General features: G+C 44.1%; 2 pseudogenes; one reads left to right on the forward strand and one right to left on the reverse strand.

Annotated features, from left to right (window-relative positions):
• The first annotated feature begins 2,812 nt into the window (after window positions 1-2,812).
• Window positions 2,813-3,999, forward strand: LOC147967630 (uncharacterized; annotated as a pseudogene).
• Window positions 4,000-6,647: 2,648 nt separating this feature from the next.
• On the reverse strand, window positions 6,648-10,592 carry LOC125506654 (disease resistance protein RPM1-like; annotated as a pseudogene).
• Window positions 10,593-18,254: the final 7,662 nt, after the last annotated feature.

Consider the following 18,254-nt stretch of genomic DNA (forward strand, 5'->3'; position numbering starts at 1 on the left):
ACCTAAGAACTCATCATGATGTGGATTTTGAAGTAAAGTTGTACAATTCTGAGAGCGTAACCCATTTTGGTTGCAAAAAATGAGAAGCACTTTGCAAGATGTATGGTTTTGATGAGGGTATGCTTGTCACCATGGATCTTGGTGATCCTGAAATCGAGCAAGACAATATGGACATTTGGGTCCTTGTTGATACGCCTTCAATTCTACCGCTATGTGTGTTTCTCAAACATAGTTATTAGCTAATTTATATTTTTTATTTCAAAATAGTTGGCAGCTTATTTCCATTGACAGCTTATTTTCATTCTTCAAAGAATGTGCGGGAGATGGTAGACAAAACCCACTACACCGACGGCTCCGAATTAACTTACAAGGAGAAAAATCATCTAGTCGGATTTTGTACTGGCATTGAGAATTACAATATCAACAATCAAACTCCTCAACATTATGGTCAATACATGTCACTAGTGCATGTGTTGAACTACGGTAACTACCATGGAGATACCCTGGTAAGATTTTTTTACTATTACGACATCCATGCATCTTTTGCATAATTCTAAAACTAGTACATCATTGCTAACTATGAAGTTATTACTATGTTTTTCAACAGATAATCCCAGAGAATTGTGTGCCTCATTTGATGTATCAGAAAGGTAGCCTTAATGTTTTGAACATACAGCCAAGTCATCCTACGAATCTCAACTGTCCATACCATATTTCTAAAAGGAATGGAGACATGCAAATCAAAGGATGGAAAAAAATGTATGGACAGTCGTAAGGAGGTTCTTGGAAGCAAAAGGAAGCGAAGCGCAAGAATTGGACACAGTATGATCTCCATTCTCCATAATGGAGAGTCAGGGTCTATATTGTTTATGCTATTTTACCTTAAAGAGGGTATTTAGGTCCTACCTAATACTGATGATCATGTGCTAAGAACAATTAAGTAGGGTTGGTTCGATGACTATGAGGATGATGATCGTATGACTTGTTATTAATAATGAGTAGAAGTTGTATGATGATGATTAGTAGACTTTTTATTATATATGATGATGCATGATGCGAGCATGAAGAGTTATTATATATCAGCGGGTGAAATGAACATGGATTGGATTGAAGTGAAGGCAACATGCATGTGGTGCATGTCGAAAGTAGTACAATCCAAACTTGGTCAAGTTAGAATTAGTATTACTTTCGACATGCATCACATGTTGCCTCACTTCAATCTAAGTCATGATTAGGCATCGCAGTAGCAGTAGCACGGAGATAAGAGAGGACACGGCTCTATTAATTAGCTACCTATACCAACCTAAATTAACCCCCAAAACCCCTAAACCACCATCCTTTCAAAAAAAACCAGCCCCTGAAATGCTGACGCGTGGAAGCTTATTGGTCCCAGTTGGTGCTACCAACCGGGACCAAAGGCCCTCGTGCCTGGGCTCGCCGGAGCAACCACGTGGAGGCCCATCTGTCCCGGTTAGTATAAGAACCGGGACTAAAGGCCTAGGGCATTAGTAACAACCCTTTAGTCCCGGTTCCCCAACCGGGACAGATGGGCCTTATGAACCGGGACAAATGGCCTTTTTTTCTACTAGTGTCTCGGGTTGGCTAGCATCCACATCTTGTGGTTGTGACCCAGATAAAACAATCTCATTAGCCACTTCACTGCGTTGGCCGGGTTCATACCCCCTGTGGAGTTGTACGGTATTCTCCTCCTTCGGCACAGGTTGCACAAGTGCATATGGGTGGATTCTTCGGTCTCGGCAGCGTCTTAACAGGGACAACCAATGCTGGCTCCTATCTATCGGCATCAACTCCCACTTGACATTTTTACAGGATTTGGTTCATAATGCATGAATACTGACGGAACATACTTCAGGATCCAGCCCGAAACTAGTTGTCAACCAGTACTTCAACTGTCTAATGTCCAGTCTGTCCGGGTCTGCTAGCATCATGACGCCATTTTTAAACTCGCTAAGATCAACCCCCAACTCATTATATCGAACATTACCATCGCCGTAGTAAACATTCATATTTACCGATTCAGACATTTTCACCTGTTAGACATTGTCATCTTCTCATTAATCACAACGAACACTAATATTACCTGCTACACGAATTATGCACTGTCGCTTAGAGCAACTCCAACGGGGCGACCCATTTCAGCCGCTACGTCCATTTCAATCGGCACGGACACAAAAGTCGGCCCAACGCGTCGACCCAAACGGATGCGCGTCCGCTTGGCGTCTGCTTGCCGACCCATTCCTAGCCCATTTTTGAACCGGATTTGCGTCGGCACGGACACGAGACGGACGCGCGCACGCGCCTTCTCCTCCACACGAACCCGCTGGTCGGTGACAACCTTCACCATTTCCCTACATTCCCACACAACCCCCCCCCCCTGCTATGGACAACGACCTTGATGCTGCCGCCGACCTCGCCTCGTCCGGCATGACGACCGCCCCCTCTGGCTAAGGCAAGCCTCGCGCCCCCCGCAAGACACCCGCCATGCCCAAGCCGAAGAAGACGCTGACGCCCAAACACGTCACAAAGGGAGTTGGCCAAGAGAAAGGGCCGGAGGCACGCGGCGGACGAGAGGGATGAAGCCATCACAGCGGCCGCCTTCGCCACTGCCGCGCGGCAGGAGGTCACCAACGCCCGCATCGCAGTGGCAACGAGGGAGGCGCTCTATATGCTAGGGTTAAACCCTAGCCAGCACGGCCTCGTCAATGCCGCCGTGGCCGCGGCCAACACCGGCTCATCCGTGTTCCTTCGGATGGTGTTGCCCGACTCGTCCTGCGCGTGGGCTTGCACCCGGATGCCCGGCTTCCATGTCTACCCGCAGGCCTCCCGCCTCTCTGGGGAGTGCTCGCCCGAGGTGAGCGTGGTGGCGCCTTCCACGCCCATGCCCATCGACCTCAATGCCACTCTAGTGGTCAGTGGCTCATCATCCGGAGGCACGAGGAAATGAGCATCGAAGATGCCAGACGGCGTGCTGCCGGGCGTACGCAACCTGTTTGATGGAATGTCGGCCTCCGGCGATGACGACTACATGCGAAACATGATCTTCGAGGGTGGTGCGTCGGCCGCTGGCTACGATCCCGATGAGACACAAAGCCAGGACGGCCGAGGGGCGTTCACGCCGTCCACCTTTGATCAGGATCAGGCGGCCTTCATGTGTAATCAGGTCGGCCTGGACTTGGACGGCTTCCCACTCAACCACGAGTTTTCGGAGGACTATAGGCAAAAGAAAGAGGACGAGTGTGACATCGAAGGGGAGCCTTTGTTCGAGGACTAGCTCACCAACCAAGCCACCGAGGCGAAGCCGAAGCGCAAGAGCAAGCGGACCAAGGCATACACGGCAGCCGAGGACAAGCTTCTTTGTGAGTGTTGGAGATACATTGGGCAAGACCCCAAGACGGGCACCGACCAAAAGCATTCAACCTTTTGGATTCGTGTCCACCGTGAGATCCATGAGCACAAGAAATTTCCGTCGTACGAAATAGTAAGCACGTGCGGGTGGGTGTCCATTTCGAAGCGATGGAGGGTGATCCAATAAGAGTGCAATAAGTTTTGTGCCACTCTTGAGAGCGTCAAGGCCCGCCCCGTGAGCGGCATCGCATGCAAGACATGGTATTCTAGCAAGCCGCCCTCTTTTGTGTCATCAAGTTTATGCTTGCATGTTCATTTGCATACCATTTGCCAATATGCTTGCCTGAAATACATTTGTAGGCATTTCAAACTTTGGAGGCATTCAAGGTCCAACACAATGGCAAGTGCTTCAACCTCTCACATTGCTTTAGGGTCATCAAGGACGAGGAGAAGTTCAAGGCGCAATATGCCGCCCTCAAGTTGCGTGGGGGGAAACAAGTCATGGAGGAGGTTGGGGACGGCGAGAAGGCACGGCCGCGTGGGAAGACCAAGTCCAAAAAGGAGGACAAGCGGGATGCGGCGTCGAACGCTTTGATCGCAAGCATGGAGGGCATGATGAGTAAGAAGGACTGAAGGAAGGAGGAGCGCAAGCGATACAAAGGAGAGCAAATGAACACCTTCATGAAGATCCAAAGGATGAGGCTTGAGATGGACTTGGAGAAGCAAGCCAAGATGCATGAGATGAAGGCAGAGAAGCAAGCCAAGATGCATGAGATGAAGGCAGAGAAGCAAGCCAAGATTCTAGAGATCGAGGCCACCAACGCCAAGACCAAGGCGAAAGAAGTGGCTCTTGCGAGCATGATGACCGGGGTGGAGATCATGAAGGTGGATCTCAACACCGTGTCGCGAAGGAAGAGGCTGTGGTTCGAGAAGATGTAGGCCGACATGCTCAAGTTCGACAACGAGCGATCTATGGCGGCCAGCGCCATCCTTTTTTTATGCCGGTAGGTGTGCTGGCATGACCACAAGGCCGCGATGGCGTGGTCGAACTCAAGTTCCATTCATTCTTTGTGTGCTAGCATGTGTGTCGGCAGCTGGCGAGTGCGCCAGCATGAACTGTGTGGTGATATTTTGAACTCGGCATTGTATGCCGGCGCTGGCATGGTGCTGGCATGAGACATGGCCGCTGGCATGATTTATGACCGCGGACCTTGTTTAAAAATTGAGTGTGGATATGAGATGGGTCAGTGTGTTACGTATACTACCAACCCTAATCTAAAACAGCACGAACGTAAAGGCGAATAGTCGTCCTAAACGGACAAAAAACATATAAAAGCGCCGTACATTTGGGTCTGCCCGTTAGAATTGCTCTTAAGCCTTTCTGTAGGCCCCAGCAGTGCCTAGTGCTAGTGCAATCGACGGGATGACGGCCGTGATTTCCTGCCCGAGCCAACAATGTCTAGCACCAGGCTGTGCATGTACTCGTAAGCATACACATATGTACATCTTGGTCCGACGGAAATCTATTGGTAAGGCTGCAAACCCATGTGTAAAAGCATGTTTTTGTAGGTTATTTTCAGAACTACGGCATGAATTCGTACGGGGTTGTTACTCATTTCTGTAGGCTTTGATAGGGCATTTAGCTACTGAGTGCAACCGATGAGAGATGATGGTATGGGCTATCTTCAACCGGTTTAGATGACGGTCGCATAATAGGATAGGTTCTTAATGTAGTCTCATCCAGCCGGTTGTGGCTTTGATTTATTTGCTTAGCCTTTTTTATTTGTGCTCCCTTTGTGAGCTGTTCTTCAGATTACTGACTTTGTATTTTGCTGAACTTTGTTTAATAATATGGCCGCATGCATCTTTCGAATGGAGAGGCTGAGGATGACCTCTTCTAAAAAAATGTATAAAAGCATGTATAATTTTTAATAATCCGATGACATTTATGATGAACTAGCCATATACTATGTTCAACATCAAGATGCAGTATGTAGTATGTAGTTTATGTTGCATGACATTGTATGGATTTAAGAATTTGTGGACGAGGTACCCAGTTGTGCACGTAGACATCTGAGGTATGACTGATCATTGTCCACGGATGCGCTCGGACGCGTCCATGAGCGTTTAGGACCGAATTAGATAAGTCTGACTGTTGATGCTTTTACACATAGGTTTGAAGATTTTTGTCGGAACAAGACGTACATATACAGGTATATGTATACATACGAGTACATCTGTACATGCACAGCATGGTGCTAGACGTTGGTTGGCTGGGACAGGAAAGCACGGCCATCTAACTCATCGATTGCACTAGCACTAGGCATTGCTTCTTCTTCTTATTCTTCTTTTTTTCTGGGGGGTAGCACTAGGCATTGCCGTGGCCTCCAGAAAGGCTGAGGGGACACTGCACGGCGACTTCATAGCTTTCATCTTGTCGTTCATATATGTGTGTACAAGCATGCATGCTATTTAAACTTTCGGACATAAACGCCATGGTTTGTGGCGTCTACCCTTTTGCTTCGTCGCAAGGTGGGCTAAGGTCAGACGGCGGAGACTGCGGCGTCTATAGTGTACCAAGCAGTGGCGGACCTAGCCCACTGGGCCAGGGTGGGCCAATAGTGTAGCTATACATATACATTTATTTTTCCTTTTATTTTTTAGCCTTTCTTCTATTGTATAAAGGCTATTTCCAAATCTTAGGGTGGGCCACGGCCCACTCTGTCCACCCTCTACCTCCGCCATTGGTACCAAGACGCCATGGTTGTTGGCGTCTTGAAATGTGTCAGATCTGAGAAAAGTTTCAAAATAAGGTTAAATTGTGCTAAACTTTCGTTAATGGATCAAAACAGTAAAAAAGTCCTCCGGTGCCAGAATATTGAGCGTTGAGCACCTGCCTAGCTGCTGATTTTCGAATCTTATGCACACATCCAGATGCATGGCAGCCCAGATTGAACGGCTGCAATAGAGGGTACCCTGTAGCTCGTCCTACAAAAAATCGCTCTCAACAACAACGCAAAGTTTCTTCCTTGTGGTGTTTCAACCCAAAGAACAATTTATAAGTTCCTTGTGGTGTTTGGTTCCGATTTACATTTATCTGGTCCACACCAAATTAAAGTGAGAAAATATTTCACGGCATAAAAAAAATTGGTGAAATCATAAATAAATAAATAGATAAATACGTACATATTTACCAGCGGCACTTGCATCATTACCGAAGGCGATGAAGTACCTGGGGGATATGGTTGGTGCAAAGGCAGCCTTCTACCGAGCTATAGATTCTACTGCATGTCCTTGTGGACCATCTGTTGGAGTAAGGTTAAATTTTGGAATCCTGCTGGAACAATGAGCATACTTTTCAGACCAGTGAGCTGCATATAATTCAGGATAGGCATGGCCCCCGCCTCCACTTCCATGCAACTGAGCTGCTCCATGTCAGCTAAGTATAATTTCTCGAGGTTTGGAAACCAACCTGCCTTGAAAATCATGATCTGTCCCTCATAGACTCTGTAAAGGTGAAGTTAGAGTGTTAGACTAGATGCGATAAGTGTCCAAATGAAGGAATTGGATCAGCTTGTAACCTGGACCACCCCATGCGCAGTTTTTCAAAACTGCCGAATATTGATGGGATAACACGTCCTTGCAACTTGCCTTTCAAGTAAAACCATTCCAGATTTGGAAGAGGATCTCAGTTTTCTAGATCAAGAACTTCTTCCTTCGCATACGAGATTATAAGATCAGAAAGGTGTGCCAATCTTGTAATAGAGGTCCATAATTCCTTAATGTGCTCATGCTTTGACTTTCGTTATTTTAAACATTCGGAGCAAAGTCAAGTTGCAACGAATGACGACTATATCTTTGTTTGCTGCTATATATCCCAGTTCTTGCATATCCTTTAGAAGACAAATTCCAGAATGTACTTTAGCACCTTGAAAGCAATCAAATATTCTTGCATCATAATCATGGTTGACCTTAGGTAGCAGAAATTGGAGCTTTGACGAAATAGGCCTTCGCCCCGCATGATATAGCAACCACACGATACAATTGCTAGGCCTCGGCGCAAGCACGCCGAAAATAAACAAAAGAGAAACATCAGAGAAAAAAATGCCAACAACATCAGATCAACGAAAGCGAAGATGACTCGCAACCGCTGCGCCCGCCGAACAATTCCACCACACTCCTAGCACTCCAGAACACTGCATACCAAGCAACACCTTTAAGAAGGAACACGACGATGACGACGCTGCTACCCGGACATGTCCTAGGGTTTCTCCCGGTACGCGAAGGGGCGTAGGGGAAGGGGTATTTACGACACCCTTCAGCAAGGCACGGCGGCACCCACGGGGGTCACCGCATCGGAGCCGGACAAGCCGAGAAGGATTTCTCCCAACCGCCAACCAACCATGACCCCGGATGATCCATCACGCTCCACCATACTTGTCGTCCACCAATATGTGCCACCACAGTCTTGCGGTCACCATTGCCGTCTCACCGTGGCAACCGAAGCGAGACCAGCGAGATCAAGAGGAATCAGTCGGAAACGAGGAGCGGCAAGGCCAGCTTCCACACGGGAGGGACAACCTCCACCACCCTCGGCAGTAACCGACCGGACGCAACTCGGGAGCACACCAGACACCCCTGCCTAGCCGAGCCCGAAACGGGCTCGTGAAGCTCCCGTAGCTGCACTGCAGTAAGAGTGTCGCCACTCCACCACCCCCAGCACGAGCAGCCACACCTCCTTCCGCCAGAGACGATGCCATAAAGCCCACACCAAGCCCATCCAAACCCAGATGGGGCCCAAAATGGCCCAAATCTGGGCCGGAAGGGCACCACCGCTAGCCATCGCGCTGCCCCGCAGCCAAGAAGCCGCGCCACTGGCAGCCATCGCGCCGCCCCACCCGTGAAGCTGCGCCGCCGTCTGATCCGTCGCCAGCTTGGATGCATCGCCGCCAGCCACCACCACCCAAGCGGCAGCGCCGCGGAGGGGGGCGGGGCTGATGACGCCGACACCACGCGAGCAAGGCCCGATGGCCTATGCCGGCGGCGGCGGGAGGGGATTAGAAGGAGGAGGGAAGGGGAGCCCCCGGTCGCCTCACTCAGGGAGGAGACACGGGGGTCAACGGGACCAAGAGTACTCCGAAATCAGAGCTTAGTCGACTCTTTTATTTGGAGCGACAGTTCCACTACATCAATTCCTAAAAGATTTAGCATATGTAGCTTCGTCAACTTACACAAAGCTTTGGGAACCACTTTAAGATTTGTAAAGGACAAATCAAGGTAGCGCAAATTGAACAGGGTGGTCACAACATTAGGGAGCTTCTTTATCTTTGCAAATCGTAAGGACAAGACTCTTAGCAATCTGAAATTTCCAGAAGCAGATTCTACCCAGGAGGATGATACTTCACGATGGAACAAAATGGAGGACCATATCTTTTCTCTACCATTAAGAGTACCTTCAATGCTGTTAGCTTTCTGTACCGAAATACGTCGTGCTTCTCTGCTATGCATTGTATCACGAGAGTTATCCAGAAGAAGAGAAAAATTCCCACTTGCACACTTGCTTACAGCTATATCTCTTACAAGGTCATGCATTTGGAATGTCTGTGCCATGCCATCAGCATCTCTCTGGACCACTTGAAGAAGTGAACGTTGAGTGATTTCGTTGAGATACTCATTCCCTACTTCCTCCATAGTTAAACATGGCCCCCTTTCTTGTAAGAAGCCTTTAATTAGCTATCCATGACCTAATAAGTTCATCTCTTAGAATCTGATAGTCTTCAGGAAATATGCCGTAGTATACAAAGTTGTTCTTCAAATTTCCTGGTAAATAGTTGATTCTAAGGTCCAAGACATTCTTTACAGAGTTGAGCTCTGGGTTGTTGACTATCTGCCAATCTAGCTGATTATAGAAAGTTTTCCATTCATTTTCATATGGCTTTTTGTGTGACAACAAAGTTCCAATGGCAACAATAGCTAGTGGCAACCCTTCACACTTGTCCACAATTTTTTCTACCCAACAAATCTGAGGACATGTTTTTCCTTCTACTCTTGTAAAGGCTTTTCTACAAAAGAGATCCCATGCTTCTTCCTTTCCAAGTGTTTTAAGTTTAATGACATGCTCATCGTCAGCTAATGAAGCAACATATTCATTTCTGGTAGTTATGATGATCCTGCTTCCTTTGTTGCTTATACCCAGTGCATGATTTAATAAAACCCAGGCATAATGACTCCACATGTCGGCCAAGACAATCAAATACCTTTTGTCCTGCAAGAAGTTCTTTAGTTTTTGTACCAAGCTTGCAACATCGGTAGTGTCAACCTGACTAGGGATGTCCTTTTCCTTCGCCTGGAGCTGCTTTAATATTTCCCTCAATAGATGTTCAATGTTGTAACTTTGAGAGACTGAAATCCATGCAGAACAGTCAAAATTCTGCTTAATTTCATCCTTTTTATAGACCTGACGGACAACAGTCGTTTTACCTAAACCACCCATACCACAGACAGAGACGATTGTTCGCTCTTCTTGCCCGTTTATCAACTGTTGCACAAGCCATGATGTTTCTTCTTCAAACCCGACCACCTCATCCTCGATGTTTAGACACATGTTGAGTCCAGAGCATGTTCCAGCTGACCATTCTGGCTTGTGTGGTTAACTTCTCCTTCTGCACTAATTGTGATGCCATAACGATCTCTCATGCTCTTGAGCTTCAAAAAAGATGGACCTCAACCTGCTTAAGCTATTCAGTAATGCTTCGCCAACCACCCGCATGTTTGGAACGATGCCACCTTATGTATTTGATTATCCAAGCAGGTATTCATACTCGATAATTACATCCTCAACGTCATGTCAAACTTTCTTTACCTAATCAAGCCATGCATCAAATGCAAAATTACGTGATGAGTGCACCGTTACTTGCATTAGAAATGCTTTCATAACTCTCAACTCGATCTAAATCTGCCTCATGTTGTTCTCAACTTCCTAAATCCGACGCTTCTTTTTGCGCCGAGACGGGAACGCTGCCAACTTTGGCTGCTCCGAGTCGTTCATGCAGGGCTGCAACAACCATGAGGCTGAACCCTCCACATAGGTCGTCAAGCTCACCTTGACCGGCCGCGTCCAGGCCTACAGGGCCATGTGGCGGACTACGACGACGAACAGTAGGAGATGGGACACGGATGTGCCCACGTGCGGCAAAGAGCAGGACGTGGAACGCGGATATGCCCATGGCCAGCAAATATATTTAGACTAGGCTAATTTTTGCTATGTAAAAAGAATGGCATGTCTGTTTTTGTTTAATGTAATATGTTGAACTTTTCATAAATTAGGTTTTTTATTTGCATGAAATACTTTTGTTTGCATGAAAATTGTTCTTTTGCTCAGTTTTTGTTTGAAATGCGGACGGAAGTTTTGGGCATGCTGTAGGATGGCCGGCTATCGTATCCGTGTCCATGGACGCGTCCGTGGACAATTAGTACATCCGATATTGGACATGATGTTGAAGGTGCCCTAATCCAATACTACAAGTACAAACACGGTGATGGATGTCCAGACAAGAGGTATCTAGAGTGGACAAACGCGTACGTCTAGCGGAAGAATTGACTTTAAAGATTTCTATGCATCCAGCCTACCAAAGCATGATCGCCAATAATGGTTCGGCATGTGTTAGGGTCTTAGGGACTGATCATTCTCACGATCTAATCAATGCATAACCTTGATTACAAGATGCAATCAAACCCTTCACAACCTTCGTGCATCTTCCTGCCACTGTGATTGCTCGGCATGACGACCATGGTCTTCGTCATTTTATTTCTCCATCTTAGAATTATCCAACACCATATTCTTGCATTATTTGTTGTGTCCCTGCATACTAGTGATGCAACTTTGATAGGTATCTCTACTATTAAAGGAGGATCGAATGTTGTGATGGTTCGACCTCGTTCGATCCCCACCTCCCTTCGCATACTCACGCAGACGAAAAAGGCACCCACGAAGAGAAAAAAAGGCACCCACGAAGGCATGATAAAAAGAAAGAGAAAAAGTGTAGGAATGAAAAGCCCACGTACGCAAGCCCCACCTCCCACGCCCCATCTTTCCCTAACCCCTCGCCCCAACCCCGCGACTCCTCCCGAGATAGATCGCCGCCGCCGGCCTCTTCCAATATCGCGACTCCTGCCAAGAAAAAATGTCTCCCCCGGCCTACTCCTTCCTCGCTCAACTTGGCATCAACAACCTTCTCACACGCAGTCTCTCTTTTTCTCGTCATAGACCCCTGCTCCGCCTCCGTCCTCCATCCCTTCGCTCCGGCTTCCACGGCAGAGAACGAAGTCGGCACCCGCGATGGTGCCCTCACCGAGGCTTATGGCCTGGCTCCACCTGCCCTCTCATCGGAGCAATCGGCAGGAACCAAGACCGCCGACCCGGGAGACGTGCGTACAACATCTCGACCACTTCATCCCACCTACTGTCGTCATCATCCTCCACGTGAACGACGACCTCGAGGGGCAGCACATCGCAGCCTGCCAAATTAGATTAGAGTGTCAGATCCGTGCCCTATCCGGTAAGTTCCACGATAACCATTAACTTCCTTCAAACGCTAATTTCAGCCAGAGTATATTTCTAGACTATTAAATGCCATCAATTGTACAGTTGGTGAAAGGTCACCCATTTTTATGTTTCTGCTTCCAGTTCCAGCCATAAAAAATGTGATATGTTGTTCCTTGCATGCATGGTAATTATTTGCAGGGCAGTGTTTATATGACATTACGTAGAACAAGAATCAAAACTCCTTTCTAATGGTTGTAGGCAACAAAAAAAAATTCCTTCAACAATGTCCGATTGTTTAATTCATTGTCGGAGTACAAATCCATCGAAACTGTAATGGCAGCAGTGGAGGTGGCCGCGGGTGGAGCAGCTCGTACATGGTTCACGACGTACATGGGCATAGCGATGGAGATGGAGACGAGCTTCAGATGGATGGCGTGACCATAAATTCTCCGACGAGGCTTGAAGTCACTTGGATAGGAACGCCATTACAGGCCATGCATCAGTTGTAGGATCGATCTAAGGCAACAAAAATCATAGGGAAAGCATCAGATGACCGACAATAGCTAGATCGGTAAGCTTGATTGGATTAATTTTAATATGCTATATGGCTAAGTGCACACAAGACCAAATAATCAAAATTCTGCAGTTTTGCCTTTGCTGCCGGCCCAAGCATCATCACCTTCTGGACTGAAACCAAAGGCATGTGTCTGCATGTCCCATTGTCCAAGTCCACAACAATGTAGGTGTTGCAAAACTGCAGGGGCCTTCAGTGCAGAATAGACTCCGGGCTCATCTTACATCAGTGCTTATTGTATCTCCTTTTGCTTGGTCTTTATTTGGTTCTAATGGAACAACTTCCAGTACAATAAAAGAAGAAAGAATCATCCCTTGACTTGCAGGTTCTCCATGCACAAGGTCCAACAAATGGTTTGATACAGAACAACAATTCAGTGCTACTGTTCGTATGCCCAATTTGGTTATCTCTTATTTTCTGTATGACTATATTATCGTTCTATTAATATTTAGGTACAAAGTGGAATTAAACAGGGTCTGAGTGATCTTTGAATTGTTCTTTCTCATATGGTTTCTCCTCTTCTCTCTACTTGATTATTATGTAGACAACTTCTTTTGTTTCCTTAAGGAGCCATATATGAACCAGTACGTACACAACTCTTTTCGCCCGTTATGCATCTACAAATAATTTATTACCTTTGTTTTTACACGCATTTGTTTCGTGAATAACTAATCCAATTCTGTTTTCTACTTTCGACCACAGGCTACTAGGCATGGCATTATGACCATGCTCCTGATCATTCAACCAACAATACCCGCATAATCATTTTAGCAGATAATTGCACGGTTGTAACCATGTAGTCATGTTGGAATCTTTCGAGTGTGAAGAAATGTTAATGCACCTGCATACACAGTTAAAGCATAGTTGCTTACATTTCATCTCCTATAATTAGGTCACGACCGCAGAACAGTGTGCATGTGAGGGTTACATTTTTATTTCAAAGAAGAAGATCCATGGGGAAGTGTTTCGGCTTATGGCCAGCGGGAAAATCTTCGCCTCGTTGTCATTAGCCGATTACCAGATAGTATCCAACATTTTTTTCAACATGTAACATTTGTCCACATAGTTTCCAACATGTAACATTTCTCATATAGTTTTCAACATGTAACAATTTCCTAGATAGCTTTCAACATGTTTTCAGTAGCACATGTTGGAAACTATCTGGGCACCATAGTGTTACTCCTGGAGACTTAACTTTTGAAAGGCATATGTATTTATTCTTTCTTGTTTTGTCTGTAGATGATAGTCCACTTATCTATCCTTTTGCCTTTTACCTATTATATATATGTCTGTGACACAAATATACCAATCTGGTTTATGTTGTGGTTGCTTCCTAACTAAAAGGTCTTGAATTTGATTCTAAAAATGTTGGAAGTTGCAGGCATGGTCATATGGATTTTTGCTCAAACCATGCTTGATACTTTCACATTAATAGTTAATATCTTTGGAAATTACACTTCTAAAAATCTTCCATGATTTTAGGCTAGCCCAAATGTCCATTTACTTTTGTTCCTTACTTATAATTAAACATCTTAATTGCATTGTCAGCTATTTTGACAAGAGAAACTGCCATTGGTGTTGTTATCGAGCTAGCCGGTGCTTGGCATTGGGAATTTCAACACGAGGACAAAAAGGGAGGCAGTAACAGGAGGTAAGGGGGACAGCAACGGGAGTGACCGGACCGTAGCTAGAAGATAGACGTGACTGTGCGGTCATCACGTCCTCCAACTTGTAGAAAAGGAGACAAGTGGATCGGTGTGTGCTCCAAAAAGAGAAGTGCATTGTTATTATTATTCTTAAGTCTACTTGTATATGCAATTTGTTTGCTGGAAGCAACTTTGTAATAGTTTAATAAGTGATAATTAGCTATTTGCTCTGCTTTTGCTTCCATATGATGTCAAAGCACATTTCAAGTTGAAGAGGAATCCTAATGTTTTGAACTACTATATGATGATTTTTGCACACATGCATTTTTATGTCAATTTGTATATGCATTATATTTATGCGATCACCAAGGAAAGAAACTTGACTGGCATGAGGTGATTGCCTGTACAATGGTACCAAGTTTAAGCTGATATTTGTCCCGACGCATTGGTAAACACATGCTCGTGAATTACAATGACATTTTTATCAATGTCCATATACGTAAAAAAAAGGGAGTGTCTAATTTTCAGTCATCTGTTTTCCCATTTGGTTTAGGTCGTTTTTCTTGTCCACACAGTTCTTTACACGTGTCTTTGTAGTAGTTTCAGTCAGAGCCAAAAAAACGATTGTTTTCATTTCAGTTTCAGGTCGTATTCTCCCTCCCCCTCGTCTACCTTCAAACACATGTTGGCGCCTCTCCCTAACGGGTCACTTGCAAACCCGCTACTGATTCATACCTTGACATTTTGTGTGGACATGGACTAAATGGGAGTGACAGTATAGCTTAAAAAAAGTAACAAAATAGGAGCCAAGTAAACATGATGCTGGATGCAAACCAGAGTCTCGCTTAGCTATATGTCCCTTGAACTTTCTTCTCTAGTTCAAAACTGACCACAACAAGAATATACTGGAGACCATAAAACTGAAGATTGAATAGTCACACTGAAAATGAACAAAAAAAGATGCACAAATGGCAACCCATGTATCCGTTGGTCAATATAGTAGAGTTTCATACAGCTTTGCACTCTCTCTTGCCTTCTTCTTCATGTCTTCCGTGAACACATCAGCCTCAAGCGCTAGATCAGCCTGGTTGGGAGGTGGCGCAACCATGCAAATCAGCAATTTTGGCACTGGTCCATCGAGTACAAAATGGAGCAAAACTCCCTCACTGAGATTGTTCAACGTGATGAAGTCCTCCCACCCAACGCCACAGATGCAGGTCCTCCTGTGTTCTTTCCTGATCTCGGTGATGAATTTGCGCCCCTCAAATTCCTCAAAAAGCATGCCGCCAGTGGCGCAATTGAATTCGACCGTTCAGTGGCATGGGATAAACTGCAGGAAAAAGCAAAAAAAAATGGAAAAGGAAGAACAAAAGATAGGCTATCCTCATGCTTGTTGGGGCATGAGACGTTTGCAGATGAGACTGACAAATAGCTAAACTCTAAAATTGATAGACTAAAAAGGAAAATGAATGCAACAAAAGTAATGACCGAAAATTAGAAAAAAGAAATCTAAGAAAAAGCTAAAGTTGCTATAATTCTATCAGCTAAAAGGACTAAGTTTATATCTGAAAAGAAAAAAAATGAAATCATACACGAACTAAAGAAGAAATGAAATGTTTAACTGAACAGGACAACTATTATGCTATCACAAAACATACAGGGAGGTATGGTAATATCCACATCATAGCCTCCTATAAATGCGTGATGAATGAAAAATTGACCATAACAGAGAAGTAGACTGTAGTGATAAATTAATAACTGACCATGACAGGGAACTAGACTATACTGATAAATTAAGCATATTCAAAATTATGTTACCACTGAGCTTTCAATGTCTTCAGACAATCAAACACCAAAATTTAAACCCGATGAGTGATGGCTAGCTCAGTCGGACTTGCAGATTGGGCACACCATCCCTGTTACTGTTACACATGTGGCAGAAAAAAATATATTTGTTAGCAAAAAGATGACTGAAAAATTAAGAATAGAAACTCACCAGATAACTAATTTAAGCTACAGGAATTATAAACACATATCAAGTCTAACCATTTCAAAATGAATGCTGAAAATACAAGAACAACAAAATAAATTGAAAATAATAAGCTGAATGGAAAGTACACTAATAAATGACTGAACATAAAACTGATAGACAAGAACAAACACTGACCAAATAACTAAAGAGAACTACAATGAGACACTTAAGATACTGAACAAACACTGGCGAAATAATAACCACTTAACATAAAGCTGAAGAGAACTGAGACTGATACTTAGGTATACTGACGACTAAAAATTGAAAATAATCTAACAAAAAACCAGTGCAGAAACTGAAAAAATTTAGCACTTACAGGAACATAAGATTCACAACAGAAATAATCATCTACTAAAAGACAAGACCCATGAGAGATAGGACTGAAGAAAGATGCAAATGATAATTAAATATGATAAAATGAAGACTGATACTATTAAGGTAAACTAATATAAGACTAAGAAGGCAAGCTTACAGACCGACGAACAAAAATAATGAAAAATGAACACTTAAGAATATGAACAAAAAATGAATGTGATGTTTTCATGTTATTTGATAGAGATGCAAAGAGGGACTGATTCGAGACATCTTTGTTAGAGTCTTCGTAGCAGTAGTGAGAATGAGCATGGCATCTGTCAAAAAAGAGCGGCCCACAGAGTGAGGTTTTAAAAAAAAATCACATCGGTAGAAAAGTGATACACACCGCAGAATGAATTAAGAACCTACGGGTTCGGACACTAAACTGACAGACGCGTAACATTAGAAAAAATGACACTTAAGATACTGATATGGTGGGGTACTGGTAGGTGGTGTGCAACAGGAGAGGTCCCAAGACTGATAAACCTACAAAACCTAACACTGAAGACTGACACCTGTGTAGCATAGTATAACAAACCTAACTTGATTACTGAATCCGAAAAGAAATCATAACAACAAGCAACACTACACTGAAATCGTACTCAAGAATACAAACTGAATAAGTGAATATGACTTGAAGACCTTGAGTACTGAATCTGAAACAGATGACTGATAGAAAGAAAAAATCATACTGAGGAACGCACACTGAATATGACTTGAAGAACTTGATTACTGAATCCGAAGCAGATAACTGATGGAAATAGAGGACTGATAGAAAGAAGAACTCATAAAAATAACTAAGAATAATAAGACTGAGAAGAATACCAAGAAGACTAAGGAATGAAGATAACTAAGGACTGATAAATAAGAAAATACGACATGGAGACTGAAGAGTACTAAAATAAGTGGGGCAAATGAGAGACTAATCTACTATCATTTTTAGCTGAAAAAGCTATGCTAACTGAGACCAAAAAAAGAGACAGAATACTGCAAAAAATGAAGAAGTGGAAATGATGAATGGCAAGGAAAATTAAGTGAAGACTTTCCATCCTGTATAAATGACAAGATGGAGAAGAACAAGGCGGATAAATGAAGAATGACAAGTAAACAGATAAATGAAAAAAAAATGAAATAGCAAGCCTACAGAATGACAAACAAAGTCCAGATTGAAAAAATAGAGGGGGCGAGACTGAAGAAGGATGAGAATGAGGATTCGGTAACAGCCATGCCTATCTGGAGCCACTTAAGTAGGACACTCCTATTTATATACAAAAAATGAAAACTAAAGAAAAAAGAGTGAATAGTTACCAAAAGGATAGCCAATTTTAAGTTTTGAGCTTGAATTTTAAAAGGTAGACACTTAAGTAGGACACTACAAACTGATTTGCAAGAAGAATAGTAAGAAGTCAGTTGTTCATCTTAGAATTAATATATAGAGAAAATGCTAGATAACAATATAAGAGACCAAAACAAGAGACTTAGGAAGAAATGGACAAAAGACACTATAGTGAAGAAAATGAACAAAAACCACTAGGTCATGACCACACACGTCTCTAGCCAGCTGGCCAACACCTTACAATAGTGTATAATGACATCTACGATTCCGTGCTCGTGCAACACTAGCGATCTTCCTAGAAAAGATTAGCATATGAGAATGGGCCAGAGCTCAACTGATTAGGAACCAAGGGGAAACTTGGCCACCTCAAGCAATCTGGTCGAGACTACTCATAGAAAAAA

Source organism: Triticum urartu, chromosome 5A, assembly GCF_056163025.1.
Source record: "Triticum urartu cultivar PI428250 chromosome 5A, HENAU_Tu73, whole genome shotgun sequence".
In the NCBI taxonomy this organism is placed as follows: domain Eukaryota; kingdom Viridiplantae; phylum Streptophyta; class Magnoliopsida; order Poales; family Poaceae; genus Triticum; species Triticum urartu.